This window comes from Alligator sinensis, unplaced genomic scaffold (genome assembly GCF_000455745.1).
Source record: "Alligator sinensis unplaced genomic scaffold, ASM45574v1 scaffold600_1, whole genome shotgun sequence".
NCBI lineage: Eukaryota > Metazoa > Chordata > Crocodylia > Alligatoridae > Alligator > Alligator sinensis.
The window spans coordinates 2,220,885-2,242,778 of record NW_005841859.1 but is presented as its reverse complement, the minus strand read 5'-3'; positions in this window follow the sequence as shown (position 1 = coordinate 2,242,778).

The window sequence follows — 21,894 nt, the reverse complement described above, 5'->3', positions numbered from 1 at the left end:
TTCAGCAGGGTACTAAAGCCTACCACCCTGTGTTGCTCAGCAAAACAGGAACTGGTCAGACTGAGGATCTGGCTGCAAAGAAGAGAGCAGTAGTGTCCTACTGAAAACTCCCCATTGGAGAGGTTTGGAGAGAGTGGGGGAGGTACAAGGGTTGCAGTTCCCTTATGGAGCTCCTCCTGAAGTGACACAACCATGCACAGCCATTTGCTTTGAGGTTAGCTAAAAGATTTACTCCAACCTTTGTTGAATAACATATCAAACCTTTGGACGGTTAGGAATAAGCATAACTTAATATCCATAGGGAATATGACCTGAAGAAACTAATGATAATTATAGAGAGAGACATTTTGTCCATCCCTAACAAGAATTTTAAAAGCACAAGTTTTCCTTAATAAGAGTCCCGTCTGGGATTTTAAATATGCAGGGTTTTTTTTCTAATTTTCATAAGAAATAATTTGCATATCTTAACATAAAAGGGCATGTTATATGTTTCTATGAAATTCTTGTAAAGGCATTTCCCAATTCCTCCTGCTAATAAGAATGACATTGTTATTGAATTTAACTCCAAATCTACATAATTCACCTTGAAGAGATTGGGGGAGGGGGGGTGTTCTTACACATTTTGTAAAACAGGATGGACACAAAGCAATATGCCATAAAGCAAGACATATTTATCAAATGCTCACACTCTTCTCTTTACAAATAATAGTGCACTTTACGAGCCTAACAGATACCAAAATAATTCTTGGAAATCCCTTTTCAACACAACTACAAATAACAAAAATGAAACTGCCTCTTTCCTTGATGAAACAAACAAGCAAACAATTTTAGTAAATCTGAAATGAGACATATTGCTTAATATTAAGTGTTTTTTAAATCCCTTTCTAAATACTTTTTAAAAATTATTTGGGCAATTTTCAACATAAAAATGCAATTTAAAAAATGGATGAAGCCTTTCATTTTTTTTCATTTTTTGCTGGCTGAAGCAATTTGTTGAATCCAACCTAAATTCATTAATACTTTCAGTTGCCCCAAAGAAGCATTTGTTAGAAAATACATAATGTGCTGAAAATAATTCACCCAGTTTTAATTAGCATGTCACAGTAAACCTGGGGCCTGTACAACGTGCAAGCAAAAACAACATAAGCTCCTTCCTGCTTTTTGTTGTTTTTAGCTCAAGGTCCCAATCTACAAAGTGATAGACTGTCACTCAACAATTGCCCCTTTACCATATTAATCTGACAGTATCCCACATGAGGCAGAAGGCAGGGTACAGTGATATCTTAGAGACTAATTTGTTCAGAAGGCATGAGGTTTTCATAATCTACAGCCTACTTTATCAGAAGAAACTTTCAGAGAGCAGGGATACTAAATATAAAAGGATGTCCCCATAAGATAGAGGTAGGTATTATGTCCAGAGCACTGAGGCTAGGGACAGACGTTGCACATAAACTGGTTTAAGTGATTGGAAACCTATTTAAACTTGTAACAGACAGAAGTTTAGTGCATATAAACCACTTTCAAAATGGTTGAAACCAGTTTAAGATAGACCTGTATGGATGCAGTATCCAACATAACTGATTTATGTTAAACCGGTCTGTCAAATTTCTGTCACAGATCCCCTCCCAAATCAAATCAATGCACGGTCCCCCAGCATCTGAGGATAATTTAGGAGGGAAGTTCTCCTCTACACCAGTGGCAGGGCTTGGTGGGTCCTGCTTGGAGTGGGAGAAACCCCTGCTGAGGCATGGAGATCACCCCACTATGTGGGCTGATGTGGAGTGCCGACTCAGCCCCAGGCTGGAGGGTCTGTTCCCTGCCCCACATCTGTAGGCATGGGGCTAAGGAGGTACCAGACATGCTGAGAGGTAGGAGGGGAAAATTCCCCCTTTTGCATCAGTGACACATCTCAGGTGGACCCTGCCTGGGGCATAAAAATCCCCGCACATGGACTGGGCCCTGGGCTGGAGGGACTGTTCCCCCAGTATGGGGGAAGAAAGCAGGGGTTGTGGGGGGGCATATCCTGGGCTGCCAAATAGGGATGAACCCAACTTGGCTCCATTTGGGTGCCCTCGGCAGTGACCAGCAGGCTGGGAGACATGCTCTATCCCCCCTCCCCCCTGCCCCCAGCTTATGGCCTGAACCATTACAGGCATCTGGTTGCCTTTCTGGATTCAAAAGTTAAAATCAGTTCGCTTCATTATCAATTCAATCTATGCAGCTTAGGGAAACCTGCAAAGATTGAATCAATTTAGCCTCAGGCTTTTTGACTGTCTGTACTTAAGTTGCCTGTATTATCTGAAGTAACAATGGAGAACTTAACACCTCAAAGAATGTGTGCAGCAGTTTGTCTCTGGCAGAAACTGAGTCCTCTTCAGTCCACTGTGACTATTTTGCGAAAATCACTTGTATTGGGCATGGCTTGAGAACCACCACTTGTGCTATAGTCAGAGTTTGGGGTGAGGGAATTCATTCTTGTCCTGCTTATATGGATTGTTTTAAATTGCTATCACCCACTGACACAGAGGATGTGCTTGAGGGGGCTGAGGGCAACCACTTGTGCACCACCATGTGCATCCTGGCTTTTAAAGGCCAGCTAGGGGAGACTGAAATTGAATCCCCAGCCAATTATTGCCCTGTCTCCAGACTCCCCTTCTTGGGGAAGGTCATTGAATGGGTGTTCATGTGACAGCTCCAGGTATATCTGGGTACAATTTGTTTCCCAGACCTTTTCAACCTGGATATAGCACACATACTGTGCCTTAGTCAATAATCTTCACCTGGAGATTAATGGGAAATTGGCCCCTGCTGATCTTACAATATTTGTTAGCGACCTTTGATACAGTTGACTATGAAGTGATGATAAATCATCTACATCACAGAAACACTCTAAATTGAACCTTTGGTAGCAGGTCTTACAAGGTGGTGAGTGCTCATCACCCCTTAGGACCTTTCCTGTGGGTCCTCCAGAGCTCCATCTTGTCTTTCCTGTTCAATGGAGTAAACAGGAGCAGACAACATGGCAGTTTGCAAACAGTTCAATGGAAGCAAGAGGAGGAAGGGGAAGAGAAAAAGGAACCAGGCACCAAATCCTGTTCTGGGAAGGTGAGCCAGGGGTGCTGGACATGTATAAGTCCATGGGGCCAGATGTGATATGATGCACCCAAAGGTGCTGAGGGAGTTGACTGATGTGATTGCAGAGCCACTGACCATTATCTTTGAAAATATGTGGCGGTTGAGAGAGGTCCCAGATGATTGGAAAAGAGCAAATATAGCACCCATATTTAAGAAAGGGAAGAAGAAGCATGGAGCAGGTCCTCAAGTAGTCCATTTCTAAGCACTTGGAGAATAAGGTGATTAGGAACAGTCAGCATGGATTCACTAAGAGTAAGTGATGCCTGACCAACCTGATTGCCTTCTATGATGAGTTGACTGGCTCTCTGGATGTGGGGAGAGCAGTGGACATGACATACCTTGACTTTAGCAAGTCTTTTGATATGGTCTACCACAATATTTTTACAACCAAGCTAAGAAAGTATGGGTTGGATGAATAACTGTAAGGTGGCCAGAAAACTGGTGGGGTCAAAGGGTAGTAATCAATGACTTGATATCTAGTTGGCAGCCAGTATCAAGCAGAGTGCCCCAGAAGTATGTCCTGGGTCCAGTTTTGTTCAATATTTTCATTAACGATCTGGAAGATGGGATACAATGCACTGTCAGCAAGCCTGCAGATGACACCAAGCTGTGGGGAGTAGTGGATACACTGGAGGGTAGGGCTAGGATTCAGAGAGACCTTGGCAAATTAGAGGATTAGACCAAAAGAAATCTTGTGAGGTTCAATAAGGACAAATGCAAAGTCTTGTACTTAGGACAGAACAGTCCAGGCTGCGTTAGTAAGAGCACAGCCAGCAGATTGAGGGAAGTGATTCTTCCCCTTGATTAGGCATTGGTGAGGCCACATCTGGAGTATGGTGTCCAGTTTTGCACCCACCACTACAGGAAGGATGTGAACAAAGTGCAGATAATCCGGCAGAGGACAACAAAAATGGTTAGGGGGCTAGGAGACATGATTTACAAGAAGAGGCAGAGGGAACTGGGCTTATTTCATGTAGAGAAGAGAAGACTTGTGGAGGGGGGGGGAAGGGGTTTAATAGCAGCCTTCAACTACCTTGAGGGGGGGGGTCCAAAGAGGATGAAGCTAGACTGTTCTTAGTGGTAGGGAATGACATAACAATGAGCAATGGTCTCAAGTTGCAGTAAGAGAAGTTTAGGTCAGATATTAAGACAAACTTTCTCACTAGGAGGGTAGTAAATCACTAGAACAGGTTACCTAGAGAGATTGTGGAATCTCCATCATTGAAGGGTTTTAAGACCCAGGTAGACAAAGCCTTGACTGAGATGATATAGTTGGGAAGGTACTGTTTTGAGCAGGGAGTTGGACTAGATGACCTCCTCAGTTCCCTTCCAATCCTAATTTTCTATGATTTTATTATATGAGGCTGTTGAGCAAGACTTGGCAGAGATTTGGAATGAGATGCCATAACTATGCTTATAATACCCAGCTCTGTCAGTGCTGGTGGCTGGGGGTAATTGGGGATGAGATGCAGGTGAATCAATTGAAACTGAATCCAGACAAGACACGTGCGGGTGGTTGGCAGACCATTTGATTTGCAGGCAATTGGGACATCTATCACCGATAGGGTTCACTTTCTTATCACTCAAGTTTGCACCCTTGGGTGTCCCTGGATTTTCTGCTGCACCTGGATCTCCAAGTGGTGGCAGTAACTAGGAGTACCTTTCATCAACTCTATCTCATGAGACAGCTTCAACCCTTTCTTTCAGACTCAGATTTGGCCACCAGCTTCCATGTCTTTGTAACCTTAAGGTTAGACTATTATTGCAATGTGCTCTACATAGGACTAACCATGAAGACTATCCAGTAGCAACAGCTTCTGCAGAATGATGCAGCCTACCTTCTGTCAGGGATGGGTCACCAGAAGCATATAACTCCAGTGCTTCAGAGTCAGCACCAGCACCCAACAGCTTTCTGGGAACAATTCAAGGTTCTGTTTTGGACTTATAAGTTCCTAAGCAACCAATGTACCTAAGGGATTGATTAAACCTCCTGCAAGTACATCAATATGCCAGGTGAAATACCCTTGGTGAAACCACATGGGAGGTAATTCTTAGAAGTTTATGGGATCATAGGAAAGTAGGACTGGAAGAGACCTCACAAGGTCATCTAGTCCAGCCCCTTGCTCAAGGCAGGATCATCCCTGATTAAACCATCCCAGCCAAGTGTCTGTGCAACCTGCTCTTGAAAATTTCCAAGAATGGAAATTCCACAGCTTCTTTAAGTAGCCGGTTCCAATGTCTGACCATCCTCATAGTCAGAAAGGTTCTCCTCATTTCCAACCTAAATTTCTTCTGCCTCAGTTTGTGGCCATTGCTGCTAGTTGTCCCCCACTACAGCCACAGAGAACATCCCATCTCCACCCACTCTATAATTACCCTGCAGATATTTGAAGAACTGTTATCAAATCCCCCCTCTCCCAATCTTCTCTTCTCCAGACTAAATAACCCTAGTTCTTTCAACCCAGTGAGATGCTCCATCTGGTCCACCATCTCAGCATTCACGAGCCGTGCCTAGTACCTCGAGGTATGTAGAAAAAACATTTAAAGCTGTGTCTGTGGCCGAATCGTTGATTCTCCAAATCAGAATCGAATCTTCAGATTTGGATTTGGCTGAATCAAATTGGGACAGTGATCCAAATCAACAAATCAAATCACTGTCCCCTGAATCAGGCCGAATCCAAATCTGAATTGAATACGGCCCGCTTCATACACCTGTACTTACCACTGTAAAAGAGACTAGTAAAATTGCCTCCTTTAATTTGCAAGCGACAATCCTGCTAATAGAAACCAGTATGCTGCTGGGCTTTTTTGCAATAAGAGCATACTGTTGGGTCATATTCAACGGTCTATGGTAACCCTCAGGTCCTTCTCTGCAGTTGTACGGCCTAGCCAATCATTGCACAGTCTGTATTTGTATATGCAATTATTCTGTCAAATATTCTTTCAACCTTTTTTCATTTGTGGACCAAAACATTTTGAGTGGAGATGCAGACTCCTTTGGAAATTTTGAATAGCAGTGAAGAACCCTTTGAATTGTAAGTGTTGATATTCACATACTTTTGATTGATCACAGTCATCTTTCACAAACCCCTTAGATATCTACCTCTCCCCCAAAAACCATTAACGAATCCTGATTCAGGGGGGTCTCTGCTTTATGTTGATATCCTGGTTTAAGCTATTTTGTGTTGTGAGTATTCTGTTTCTATTACTGTGAGCCACCTGAGCCTTGTTTGGAAAGGCAGCATATAAATTAAACAAATAAATATTGACTGTGTTTTATGCTGCAGAAGCACCTGTTATTTCCAATGACAGTGGTGGAGAAAAACATTTCTGAGGGTCCACACTATTTTTCTCCCTTGCATGGAATCAAGCTATAAAATCTAGGGTCTGATCAAAATGTTCCTCTGATTTGGGGTATCCACAGCTTTGTCTTTACTAGGAAAAAAAATTCTTATTTAAAGTTGTTTAATTCTAACAAGATCACAATTCATATAATTTAGCAGATCCAAATAAATCTTACACTCTACCAGTTGTCTTCAACTCAACCTCTTAACTGCAAAAGACCTTGCTTTCAGTAGGATTTTACCTGGTGTTTGCTAACCTCAGTAAAAAGCACGCCTTTTCCTAATGAAGAACATATCCCAGTATCTGACTGATGCCTGTTTGTATTTTCAAAAGATTAATCCATTAATGTCAAATGTTAATTTACTAAAGTTTAGATGTCTTAGAGGTAGATCATATTAAAATATGATCTTTTAATCATATTTTAAAATATTAAGAGGTGATACAAAAGTACACTATTGCTGAGGGTGTTCGAGGAGCTGTGGGATCCCCCAGAGCTCTGAAGCAGACTGAAGGAGAAGCACAACAATATGCCACAAAAGATATTGTAGGATACTTCCCTTTGCTGGATGGTGGGAAGAGGGCAAAGACACCTTTCTGCACTCTTTATGAAAAAACTTACATCCCATTTTCTGTGCATGTTGTAATTTTGGTCAGTCTGAATATAGCATAAGGAGGGGACAGAGAAACCCAAGCACAGTGTAGCCTAAATGGGATGATAATTAAGCAAAATACTTTCAAGATAATTGTTTAAAGGTTCTTCTGGAGCCACTAGTGCTCAGGTTACAAATCTTGACTTCTGTGGAGTTGTCAAAACCTGCCAACATACTGGTTTCCTCATTTCATAAGACTAAAAAGGAGAAGTGTTGTTCATTGAGAAGACTGTTGAGAACGGTCTCTTTCCAATTTAACACTAACCACTGGATGCAGTTGTGGGAGAACTGAAACAAAGCTTTATGAATAAAAATTTGGGAGAACAGTTCCAGTTAACCAAGTGAAAACTCTCTGTCTGCCTCACTATGGCATACAGTCTGTCAAGGGGTACCTGTATGTGACCTTGGTAACTTGCCACTCAACTGCTGTTTCACTACAATGTTAAAAAGCCCTGGTCATATACTGGAGCCTGCAAAGGGTGAAATAAATATGCTGAGAGAAGCTGAAGCTTACTAGATCACAAATATTGCAACCAAAAGGAAAAAAGTCTTTGGGCTGCAGTGTCAGCTATGTAATACTGCTTTGTAGAAAAAGAGGTAGCCATTTCCATTTCATAAATATTCTTTATTTGTTGTGCTGCTTACATGCATTTTGAAGTCGGAATCCTTTCAGCCCTGCATATTGGATCTTTGGGGAAAATTGCACTTTAGCATTTTCTTTTAACACTTCTTGAAGCCTTTTGGTAAAATCAGTGCTGTTTGATGGTTTACAAAAATAGTTTTCCATTCCAAATCAAGGTGCAGTAATATAGTGCCTGCACTTTCACCAGTATCATGTCAAAACCTCACCTATACACATACAAATATATATAAATTCCCACAAAGCTTACCCTATTAGATCATTTACACTGCATTTAAGCAATTCTTCTCATGTAAATTCATTTATAGCCTACAGAGACAGCACATACCCAGAAGCAGCCAGAAGGAAGCTAAGATTCTGAGGAGATCAATAGGAAACATTAAATTTGTCACAGGAGTCTTTGAGTCCAAACTGCTGACAGAGGCTGCAGTTAAAAAAATGCATGCAAACTTTTATAAAACTAGTTAATGGATTTTCTAAGTAAACAGTTGAGATTATATTATCACATACTATGTGTGTGTGTGTGTGTGTGTGCGTGCGAGAGAGAGAGATTTTCAGCCCAGTCCAATTCCAATCCATCAGTAAAATGCCATTTTTAATACTCAGAAATGAAAGATTTAAAAAATATAAAATATATTTCATGAAAATGCATCATAGCATTCACATCTGAAAATCATGCTTGAGTAAATTAGAGACCAGCTGAAAGTTATGTAGGCTCAGAATATACTTCATATCAAAACACCTTCTCCCCCTTGTTATTTTTTCAGCAGTGACTAGGTATAGCAGCAGAACCGGGTTTATACACCAATAATCAATGCCTTGACAGTTTCTCTATTATAAGTTTCTGTTTTCAGGGACTTATAACTCATCTGTGAAAGTTTTCTGCTTGGAATAAACTTTCTGAAGTGTGAAGATCAAAGGTCACATAAAGCTTTATATTTAAAAGAAAACTGTACCTCCTTTTGCTCAGCACAGCAAGCCAAAAGTTCAAAACAGTGCAGGAAAGGATAAATGATTCTATCGTGCTTTATTTTGACTTCAGCTTGGAAAAGGCCATTGATTTAATATGTTGAATATAAACATTAAAGCTCTTTCGATATTAAACTACTACCCCAGTAGAATGAAATTTGGGTTATTCTCTCACATTAGACATTAACATTTGAAATAATGGCACTTTCCTATAATACACCACTCTCTCACAGAGTCTCATAAATGCCCATTTTAAATTTCTAGCATTTTAAATATATGATGAATATTTATCTCAACAGATCCAGGTTTCACCCATAGCACCACTAGTGAGAACTAGCTCTTCTCATGTGAACTTGTGGATGGCGGGACTAAATGTAATGGATGTATGTTTAGGGTGCCCAAAAGGATGAAAAACATTGTCAAACGGAAGTTTCAGAAATATTAAAATATACCATCTCTAGCTGCAGACACAGAATATGTCTTAACCACTGTAACTTGCATCCGTTTCATACGCTGATATATTATACCAACGGCTGGAACAGAGAGGACCAGATCTCCCTAGGTAGCTGTCCAGAGTAGGCACCAATATTGTACTTCACCACTAGAGAATGGAGGGAGCTGGAAATGGCCTGCTTACATTAAGCTAAAGGTTACATCAGGATGAAATCAATTAGAGTTGTAGACATGTGAGCCACGCATCAGAGCAACTCACACTGGTATATAGTTACTTCTGACTTTCCAAGGGGCAACTTTACTTCATAGTAGAAGTAAATTTACACCAAGATAGGGCTGTATGCCATATGCCTGCTCCACACATACATCAGGGTGAGGACAGATTACATCAGTAAAATAAGCTGTTTGTCCACACTTCTGTCCCACAAGGAATTTCACAAGCAATTAACTCTATACACTTGAATAGTCTCTTTGAGTTCAGTGTCTTTATAGGATCAGGATTTAAATATAAACATATACAAGATAGGGTCAGCTCCAAATGGAAATAGAATCAAGAGAGAAAAACTATCAACTGTGAATCAGCATTTATACATTGTTGAACAAGTATTGTCTACACTCAAATACCAGTATGTGGCAATGTTTCTTGAGAGTGACTTCTTGGCATAAAAATGGTGTACGGCAGTGCTGAAATGATACTGAATGAGCATATCTACACATCGCAATATGGTGCCACTGCTGCAGAGCCGTACTTTAGTACTTCCTTTTGGAAGTAATAAAGCAGGGTGCAGTAACCGCCTATACTGCACCATATGCACAGTGCACAGGTACATTTTACCGCTATGTCACCATAGCATCACACTAAAATGGGGGAGTGAATTGCTACAGCAACGTCGCTGCTGCCAATCACATGTAGACCTACATAATTGCTATGTCGCCACAGCGCACTGTACTGCATTGCTACAATGATGTAAGGCAACACGTAGATGCGCTCAATATGAAATCATAGATGATAACTGCATAGCACATTGCTTCATTAAATGTTCGGGGTTTATCAGCATGATGGCAGTTCTTTGTATTAGAGTCCTGTTCCCTTAATTCTAGGTTTGTTTGGTTTTTTTATTCATTACGTCTCAAAATTGTTTTAGTGATGATGCTAGCTCCAGCTAGAGCCAGCTATTGCTGCATAAAGTTTCAGTAGTGTTGAATAATGGTGAAAAATTGTCCTCAGATCAAGATGTTTTTTAAATGCCTATTGCATCAGAGCTACTCAGGAAAAAACTTTTTAAATCAAATTGGTGTTTAAAAGAAATCAGCAATGAAAGGTTGTCCTTCCAAAAACATATTTCAACCAAAAACCAGTATCAGAGAGTTCCTATTAAAAACATAAGAGTTGATTTCTCTTATGTTTTATGTTGTTTCTACAAAAGGTAGAAAGAAAATTTAAAAAGGCATAAAGAGAGAATTGAAATTTCTCACAAGAATTTATTTCCAGTTTCAAGCCTAATTTAGAACAACCTGAACTATAGAACTGCAATTAAACCATTCAAGGATACAGCACTGATTTTGTAAAAGAAACTCAACAATCTAATAGGTCTCTTTCTTCTTTGACTTTCATGCCCCCTAGGATATTTAGCTATTTCATCCACAGATTATTTAGGTCTTTCCCTGGATTGTTTTACCAATCGAATCCAGCTATGGGCAATCTTCGTAATGTACATTCTTTTCAAATGCTTCATTTGAACAATTTTGTTTCAATTGCTAAGGAAAAATCCATGTTTTATTTTAGTTTTTTTCCTCCTTTCTATCTTTTTGACTCATTTATGAAATATGTATCTGAAAAATCCTGACCCACGCAGTACCTTATGAAGATAAAAATATAGACTGCCTTCCATATATTATTCATTTAAGTATGTAATTGCATATGATCCAAATCCCATCACATCTTTCTGTTATACCGGGATGTGTGTATTTTTGTGTACCAACATTAGTAAACTAAACTGAATGGTTTAGATCAGTGGTGCCCCAAATTTTTGCCCCACAGGTCAGATGGTCAGTGCCAAGTGGGTCTAATCAAGCATGCGGGGTAGCCACAGTGGGGACCTGGTTCAGCTGAGCAGCAATGGCCCAGACCAGATCCAGCAGTGTGGGGAGAGCCTGGTGGGCACTAGAACCAGCTGTGTGGGGTAGGCCTGGCCTGGCCCTAATCTGGCCATGTCTCAATGGTCAGCCCAGGCCTAATCTGGACACATGGGGCTTGTAAACATGGCAAGGGGGGAGGGATAGCAGTGTTAATTGCCAACACTGCTCTGCTGCCAAATTTCCCAACCTAGGGGGAGCTTTGCAGGCTGGGTACCATAGCTCTGCAGGCCAGACTTGGCCTTTTGGTTTGGGGTTGATCACCCCTGGTTTAGATTTGTTCCCAACTGGTGATAACATTAATTATTAGCACATATACAGATCTTACATCTAAGTGTTTTATAGTTTGAGATTAAGGCCAGAAGGATCCTTTAAAGAGCTTAATCTGACCTCCTGCATGTTGTAAGCCATTACGTTTCAAACAAGTATCCACATAGTAAAGGATTTCCGTACTTAGAGAAGACTAAAAAGGATACATAAGCAGAGAATAGGTGAGACCAATACACCACCAGTGTTGTCCATTAACCCTGAAATAAATAAAGGGCTAAACTGTTTCTCATTAAACCTGAAGCTATTCTAGATGATGTGAGAAGGTCCCAGATGATGTGGAAGGGTCCTACTCTAACTCCAGCAGTACAAAATAAGCTGCAGTTGGCTTTGTAAAGTCACCAATCAAATACATCTTAGGGTATGTCTACACAGTACAAAGACATGCCCTAAATCAGTGCCCAGGACTCTTCTCCAAAGTTCACTTACAAGATGCTAACTCCACGTCCCCTTTTCCCTTCTATTAAACAGATGCTCAGAGAAAGAGTTACCAGAAGGGATTCTGAGGAGACAGTAAGGGGAGATGAATAGTGGGAAAGCCAAGTTCACTTTACTGATGAGGGGGGAGCCCCAGGTTTTCTATTCTGCTTGGGGCAACTTGTTTGGACTTATGCCAATAAAGATTTCTTCCATCTTATGACTGCTGTCTTCTTACATGAAGGGGAGCTGCTCTGATGACTCAAAAGAAACATGATACCAGTGTCTTTTAGCTATTATTTTATACTGGATTTGAAGATAAAAGGCAAAGTTGCCCAGCCAAATGCTTTGACTATGGGCTGGTTGACACACAGAGATTGCAGCAATTTAACTATATCAGTTACTAAATCAGTGTAGTCAAAATCAGTGCAACAGACTTCTACCCACTTAAGAAACTTATTTGGCTTCAACTATATCAGTTTTAGGCACTCTGGTAGATTGAAGCGTGTCAACACAAGGACACTGCTTTAATTAAATCAATTTAGAAACTGATAAGTTGTACAAATGTCTGTGTGTACATTGATGCTAACAATGCACTTGATAGTCTCTTCTTCCTTTGTTGATTGAAATGATTAGTCTTGTAAAAACTTACAGCACAAAAACCAAATTGTTTGTCTACATATAGAGACAAGGGCAGGAAGGCAAGGAAACTTGGCCCTTGTTAAAAACAGATTTCCTAAAAATTAATGTACAACTTTCTCAAAAATCAGGGAACTAGTTTATTTAGTGACTGAGAGGATTATCTATGCATGAGATCTGGGATTAAGGCAGATACTTCAAAGACAAAAAGGAGGGGAAGGAGGGAAATGTCTGGAAAAGAAAATCTTGTAAACTTCTGTGGGATTTGCAGAGTGTCAACCATCATTATGATTTATTATTTGTATTGTAGTAATTCTCAAAGGTGCCAATAAGGATCAGAGCCTCATTGTGTTACACAATAGAACAGAGACATAGTCCTAGCCCAGACAAGTTTAAAATCTAATTTTAGACTAGATGTAACAAACAATAAGAAGGAAAAGGAGAGAGAGGATGAGGATAAACAATAGAAGGAACATGTTGCACACACTGCTTTTACGCCCAGCTTAATTTTAACAAAGAGAAGTAAGGAATGGGTCAAGCAAGCTATTTTTAAATTTAAAAATGAAAGTGGTTCCAGCTCTCCAACAGCCTTGTTGAGAACACTCTTCTTGGGTAAAACTCTTCCTTCTTTTGTCCATTCTATTGCTATTGTTTCATAAAGTCTGGGTGGTGTCAGTGGTTGCAATACAACAAAGGCATTTTAAGCATGTGGCTTGGTCAAAGTATTACATTAATTATTTAGGCCAACTATACTGGGCTTTTTGTAACACCAATATTCAGTTAATAAAAGTAAAGGAAAACGGGAGAAATGCCCACATTAAAACCTACTCTTTGCAGTTATACAAACAGGATTGTGGCCACTTCTTTTAACACCGCTACTTCATGGCATTGGAGCTGGGCATTTTTTTTTTTTTTTTTGGTAAATAATCTGTTTAACAGAAAAGTGAGGTTTGGGTCAACATGAGCACATTCATACATGTGGCTCAAATTTGCTGACCAGCTTCAATTGAAAAAAAAAATTTCAAGGCTAGCTTCAAAGTGAATGGAGTGTACTGATGCCATCTCTTATTCCAATAGCCTAGAAAAATAGACTGATAAGCACTTATCCAAAATGTCAGTCACCCATTCCTTGTTTTGCTTGAACAGATCTACATTGTCATCACTGAGGAAAGTGTCCTAACCACTGAGCTATAGAATACATGTGGGGTGGGTCTCCCTTGATCTCTCCTGTGTTGACCTTGTTCAGCAAAGCAAGGGCTTAAAACAAAAAAAAATTCCTGCCTCCCAGGTGAGTGTCCTAAACACCATGTTATACAGCTATTCTTACTCTTACCCTATGTCTCAGTGACTTATTATTTCTTTTCATCCTAAAGAATCCCATAGGATTTGTCATATTTATTCTACTACAGACTGCACTAAGGGAGCACTTTACACCAGTTCAAAGTGCCAATGCATTTATTGCATGGCAAATTCTGAAAAAATATTTAATGTTACATAGAAAAGTACCTACAGGACAGAAACAGTGGAACAGGCAACTCAAATGAAACTGTGGTGGGAGAGGAGGTAATGCTCCACATGGTGGACACCTGTCAGACTACTATGTTTTTCAGACTGGGCCCATTTATACTGCTTCAGCCCAAAGGTTGCAAGTTTGAGGCCAAAGCAGAATCACTCATGGAATGTCCTGTCAGATTCCAACAAAATCTGCAAATTCTGCTAAATACCTTGGCACAAGAACATGAAAAAGGCAAGGAAGTCAGTATAGTGATCATGTTCCTAACTCCCACCCCACTTTGCTCATATTCTGTGTGCATTGAATGAAAGAACAAATTAAATTTAGACACAATTAGTCAGGTGCTGGGCCAATAAGTAGACCCATGACTCAGAGCTGGAATGTGGCTGCCCTACGTTTTTCAGCATGTGGTATACATAGAGGTCCAATAGCCAAGACCTGCTTTCACACTGGTGTTCCTTAGCAAGGGCAAAGGCAGGATAAGCATGCCTTCTGTCTCAGGGCATGAACAGATAAAATAACTACACTGTTTTCAAATGAGACCTGGTTTATGAAGGAATTCAATGGAATTCCCTGCAACAGTTTTGTCTTTCCACTTGAAAGCACAGCTATTTAACTATCTATTTCAATAAGACATAAATCGTTGCAGTTTAGCTTCACTTACTGTGGAATGGGAGCAGATGGAAAAAAACCAATGCAATGGATCAGCTAATATGCATTCATTAGCAGTAAGGTGGAAAGAAGCAGTTTAGTCTGGAGCAATGGTGCTTAACCTCTGGGAGCCATGTCATGCAGCCTGCAGGGTTCACCACAGAAATTTGGCAGGTTAGAAGGGAGCAGTGGCAATTTTCTGCAGACCAAACGGCACAGCTCTTTGCCCTTAAGACCCAAACATCTATGAATTGGAGGTCCCTTCCGACCCAAACCTCCATCAGAGGTACCTTCTAACCCAAACATCTATGAATCTATCTGGGGCCTAATGTTAGTGTGAACAAGGAGAGACATAGATGAGCTCTCTGAAGAGCACTGCTCAGACTGAAATACTGCATGGCTGATGCTGCATTTTTTAAAAGGATATTGACAAACTGGAGAAGGGACAGAAGAGAGATACAAAAGTTATTTGAGGGCTGGAGAAAATTCCTCACTGTGAGAGACTTAAAGAGCTCTGTCTTTTTGGCTGGTCAAAAAGAGGACCTTGATTACAGTGCATAAGAACTTATTTGGGAAAAAAATACTGTCTACTAAACAGTTCTTCAATCTAGTGAAGAAAAGTCTAGTAAGAACCAATGGCTGGAGAGCAAAGCCAGACAAATTCAGAGGGAAATTAAGGTAAAAAGTTTTAAGAGAGAGGGCAATTAGTCACTGGAACAAACTGCCAAAGTAGTGGAATCTCCATCCCTTCCTATCTGGAAGATCTACTTGAATGAAACATAAGTAACCAGGTGAAACTTAGTGGCCTGTGAGCAAAGGAAGTTGGTCTACATAAGAGGTGTCAAATTCACCCTGAGCAGTGGGCCAGATCCAAACCCCCAAACTGGATCTACAGAGCCAGCAGAAGCTGCAGTGAGAGTGGGAGCAGGTGGTGGCACAGGTCCAGGAGCAGGAGCAGCTATGTCCATTGGAATCCAGAATTTAAAGCAGGCCATGCCCCAACTTCTGGTAGCCCAGGGGACTACTGTAGGCCATCTGCAATGATTCCACAGGCCTGCAGGTTGTATGTTTGACACACCTAGATTAGATAATTTAAGGTTCCTTTCTGGATTTAAATTTTATGAACCTCTAGAAATTGCTAGAATCCCTTAATCCAGAATCTGAATTATCTTTCCTATCTAAAAGGGATTGCTTTTCCCTGCAGTATCCAATCATACAGTGCTGAATTATGACTTCATTACTGAGACAATCACTGCCTCACATAAACTTGGAGGTTGTTGTTGGAAACATTGCACAGTATAAGGATATGTTCTGGATCAAATTTAAAAAGAAAACAAATGGCCTCTGTTTGTTCACATGCACTTTGAGCAACCCTTCAATACATATTTTCCAAATAAATGAAATGCATGTATCACCTGGAAGCATGGAGTATGGGCTAAGGTCCCCCTCCAGATGTTATTTTTGTAGTGCTACAAAATGTGTAGCCCTACAACAGGGCTGTCCAGCTCCTAAACCCCTAGGTGCCACATGTCCCAGGGGCCACATTGTTAGGTTTGTGCCAGGGCCTTCATAAATAAATTACGGGAAGGTGCTGCCAGACTGGCATGGACAGAATATATTGTAAACTTAAAGTAAAATTATACATGCATTTATTTTGGTAGCTTAAACAGAAAGCAACTTTAGACACACATGCAGATTCAATACATCCGTATATCTTACATGTACCAGCAGACACACCATCAGGTATACCACCCAGACCAGGTTCCCCCCACCCACCACTGCACCACATGCCAACATGGGCATCTTCCCCCACTGCTATGCTACGTGCTGTCCATACCACTGTACCACAAGAACATGATCTCCCCTCTGCAGGCACACTCCTGATCCTCCTCAGTCCAGGCACAGTCCTTGATTCACCCTCAGCTCCCTGTACTGTCATACTGTCCTGCTCCCTGGGGCAAAGGCAGGAAGCAGCAGCCAGAAGAGGGAGTGAGAACATGGAGACTCCAGCTGCAATAGTAGCCAGAGCAATGCAGGTAATGGCATCTGGGTTAGAGACTAGGGTCTGTACATTAATTGATTATGGGCCACATGCAGCCCATCAGCCACCAGTTGACCATTCCTGCACTGCAAAAAAGCAGTTCTAAAGGTGGCCAGATTTCAAAGCTCCCTGGCTGGAAAGCCACAAGTTTCCAAAAGGCAGTGGGTGGTAGGGAGCCACTATGTAGCTCCAGCCACTGCCATACAATCTCACTGACAAGCTCGCAAGACCTTTAAAGTTCCCAGCTCCCAGGCAAGCTGGGGGCCTTTAAAGTTACTGTGTTGCCGGCAGCATCACCATCCTTGCTACCAGGCATCAAGGATGATGAGGCTTCCTGCAAGCCTCCTAGGATGGCAGGGGTGATCAGGGATCTCTACCCCAATCAGTCCCTGCTGCCAGCACCACATGCACTGGAAATAAGGGTGAAGGGGCTAGTGAGCAGTCCAGCACTGAGAGGCTTCTCAGTGCCTGTTTGCTTGCATGCTTTCTAAGGTTTTGGTGCCTGGGCTGGTGCCCAGAACAGCCCTGGTTCCTCCTCAGCTGGGGGAAGGGAAGGGCTGTAAGCAGAGTTCATTTTGCCATTTGCTCAAAGCTTCTTCACTCTTGTTTTCAGCGTAGGTTGCTGTGGTATGGGTTGCTAATGGTGGAGAGTCGCAGGGAGCACCATTGCAAGCTGCTCTCCCTTGGAGGGCAGGCAGGAGAACACTGAGATCATGCACGCTGGAGATCTGGCTAGGGACGAAATGTGTCCTAGCACAAAAAGGAAGTTGCTGTTCAAATCAAATGCTTCTTTGTCATGGATACACCATATTTGTAGCAGATAAGCCATTTTTTCCTCGTGATAAATCTCTTTAACATCTGGCATCTTACCATTTGTTACAGGAAATTTGTATATATCCTGCAACAATGTAATGTCTGGAGGGGGCCCAAATGCACTTATTGGGAAATTTAAGCACCACAGGTGGTCACACTGAACTATGGGTTCGAAGAGAAGGACACTGGAGCTGAGGGGAAAGAGCAGAATTATTTTCTCTATATTTTTTAATATATCTGCTGCTTTATTGTTTTTCCAAGTCATTTTATCTTCTTGTATGCTCTAGAAGCCTGGGAGAGTCTTCAAGTGTAATCTGGGATTCACACTTGTGAACAGGGACCAGTAGTAACAAACTGAGGCAAAGTCCTTAGGGTCCCTTCCTAACTCTACCACCTGTCTCAGCTTATTATTCCCTCAGTGGTTGGAACCCTATGAGAAGACCCTGCTCTTGAGGATGATGTACATTCACCACCTAGGACTTAGAGGGGGTTCCTTGTAGATGCAGTCTCCCACCTCCCCTTTACAGCTACCCCCCATACAGTTTCTGGTCCATTGTTGGGCCTCCAAGCCTCTGCCCTTCCCCTAGGTCCATTAAGTCCTCACTGGGTTACTCCCAGCCCAGGACTTTTCTTAGACATACCTGCAGTCCTTCTCCTGGGCTTCCTCCAACCTTGGCCTTTCTCCAAACCTATTCAGTCTCAGCTGGGTTCCCCCAGCACTGGCCCTCTTCAGGCCCACTCATAGTCTTGTACCCATTTGTCTCCCTGCATTCCAATTTCAGCCTTCTTTAGTATAAACTCTTCTCCTCTTATCTGCTGGAGCCTACATGGCATGGGGGACTCCAGAGAGGAATCCAGCTTCTCTAGGCAACACTAGAAGAGGAGGATCGGCATTTCTCTTCATTGCAGTACTGAATAGAAATAACAAACCCCTAACCTTCACAGGAAAGCAAAGTTAGTGCAATGAAATATTCACAAGCTGTTGCTGGAAGAACAGCTGGGTACTTTGTTAGCAGGTAGGAGAGGCAGTTTAAAGTCCCCACATTTTCCTTCTTTTTCACTTCCCTGCCTCTTTAACACTATGGGTGTTTTTTATGACATTTGGCTGCATAAACATAATGTATCTATAAGAGCAGGCATGTGAATGTATATTTCAGTGATGTCACATCTGTACACTATCAGTAGTTGGTACATGGTTTTGATGTCACCTCAACAATCAAAGCAGGCAACTGGAATATGGCTTTGGACGGCCTGGGTCCCCTTCAGAGCATAGTATATGGGCACATGGGTTTTTGTCATGCTCCCAGTCTAGCTATGTACTTTCAGGCTTCTTTATATATTGGTGATGGATATATTAAAACATTATAAATAGTTGAATTTAAAAAGTCCTGACAACTGCATGTAATCAATCCCACTTTGCATTATTTTCTGTATTTTGCATCCAGCCTTCACAGTACAGATGCTCACAGTCTGTTGTGATTTAACTTGCTTTTATTTTCAAATGGTACATTTGTCAACATTTCACAGCCATCCAGCCTGCATCAGGACACAATGACAGCTGGTCATAGGCTTTAAATATCTGACTTGTTATTTGAAAATATATAATTTTAAGCAGTCATTTTTAGCTCCATGATTACTTCAAAGTTAAAAGAAGAAAGGCAAATATTCCTTTCAATAGCACTCTGGTAAAAATGCTTTATTTTTAAAAAGCTCACATTAGTCAGATTTCAGAGCCATAGATAGCTCTGGTTGTTCTAATGCAGTAGTTCTCAATCTTTTTAGACTCAAGGCACACCTTTTGTTAGACTCAAGACACTCCTCAGAAAATACCAGCTCTTAATTTTCACTCTTTTCTTTTTTTACTACAGACAAATAAGAAAGCAAATCTTCTTTGCAAAGAACTCAAAAAGACTACAACAGGTCAAAATGTTTTTAAATACTCTAGATTCCTATTTGAAATCTCTAAATTTATCTTGTGAATCATGTTTGTATACCTAACAGTGCCAACACTGTGTAGGACCCTGCAACATCTTTGAAAGAATATCAAGGCCCCCAGGGTGTCATGGCACCCTGGCTGGAGAGCACTGTCCTAATGAGTCATCAATATATGACCATGGAGGGAGGTCAAGTATATACACTTGGCTCATTAGACCCATAAACCATAAGAAAGTGTGGCTGGAAGGGACCTCAAGAGGTCATCCAAGGAAGGATCAACCCTGTCTATATCATCCTAGATAAAGTGTCTGTCTAATTTGTTCTTAAAAATGTTCAAGGACAGAGATCCTACAACATCTCTGGGTAGCCTGTTCCAGTGCTTAACCACCCTCATAGTGCCAATGTTTATCTTAATATCCAAGATTTCTGTTACAGTTCCCTTCAATGCTGTTGATCACTAGGTGCTTGTCAATGAGACCTCCAAATATTAACGCAGCAAAAATAGCAAACTTACTTTTCTTGTCCATTTGTTAAACACACACAAATAGGGAGCTATGTAAACCTCCAGCAGTAAAACTCCAAATCAGGCAGAACTCCATAAGCCGAGGGTTCAAACACAAAACACTTGTTCCACAGGAGAAATTATTTGCACCAACCACTAGTTATCCCGCATCGTTTCTGTTGTGATTGCTCACTAAGGCCACGTGGCACACTTTTTGTACCTTACTAGATAACTGCAATATTCTAAATCAACCGACAACGAATAATGAATTATATGTTTCAAGCATGATTTTTTAAATGTAGTAAAGGTACCAAAGCTTTCTGGATTCATACACATATTAATGAATACCAGAGCCTGTAAAAATACTTTTAAATCATGGATGAAATGACCACACAGCCAGATAAAAAGTGAAATAAGCTAAGTGTTTTTATGTGTTTTTTTTTAATCAGTGAGTCAAGGAAGAGTCCATTTCTTTGTTACTCCTTGGTTTACATTTTGACCTAAGTGGTCAAAGTAAAAAATACCGCCTGAAACAGCAAATTGCATGCAGTTCTAAATGTAACTTAAGGCAGTTTGAATGAATCATACACATCACAGCATCACCAGTGCAACTGCTTTGAAGTTAAGGGGTGGTAGAAATCAAGTTTATATAACTGAGTTTACTTTTTAACTAAATGAATGTATGCCAATACCAGGGTCGAATGCTTCATAACATTTCAGTTTTGCATTTGTAATTTAACACAGTTGTGCATAACTGGCTAGAAGATCTGTCATTATGAGGTCAAATCAGGCTTTGGTGCCTACATCAGGAAAACACCTGCTGTTTTGTTTTGTTTTATGAGCCATGCACAGGTTGGAGACGAGAGCATTCCAGTCCCTAGTCTTCAAAATCCCTGCCCTCATTTGTTAATGTCTCTCTCATACAATTTAAATACTTTTCCCACTTCTCTTGAAAGTATTTGAAATGCTAAGAAATGCCTGTCATGTTGTTATGCTATTATAATAAATGGCAGCTGACTACAGCTCCATACACTGCCAAAACTCTTCATTAAAGTTTTCCACTCCAGCAAGTAATAATACTCTGTAGAGAAAGAGAAGTGAGCATACTGCCTTCTATTCCCTCAAAGTTTCTTAGCAGCCTATTGCTTACTCTTTTGATTTTTTTTTATTTTTATACTGCCTTATTTTTCTATCAATGGACACTTAGCATTCACTCACTTGTGCCACAAGCATTTTGTTCCAAGCTAGCCTGCAGCTCAGTAGAATGGCTTGAATTATTGCTGTTTTGACGTTTGGTTCATCATATCTATAAATCAAACATTAAAAAAAGATTTTCCCTCTCCTTCTGAAGGGGGAAAGGAGAATCAAAATAGAAGTGAAAAGGTAGAAAAATCAGCTGGTTTATATTAATTTCATAAATCACCCTTTTTAATGTTAATGGCATCCATGGAAAAAAATATAAGCAGCACCAGAACAAAAATGAATACATGTGGTATAGAAGCAGCATCGCTACTGTCCATGCTGAATGTTATTTGTGCCTTCCTCTCAGGTCTTTTCAATACTGATCTCCCTGATCTATTTAAAAGATGCCTTAGGGAAAGGATGGCACAGAGAGATGCAAGGAAAATCTTTCCTTTTGGACTCTAAATCTTTTGGGAATTTGTGCAATGGCATGACCCCACCAGAAAACTTCCACCAAGACCTTATTTTGACCAGCATTTCATTCCT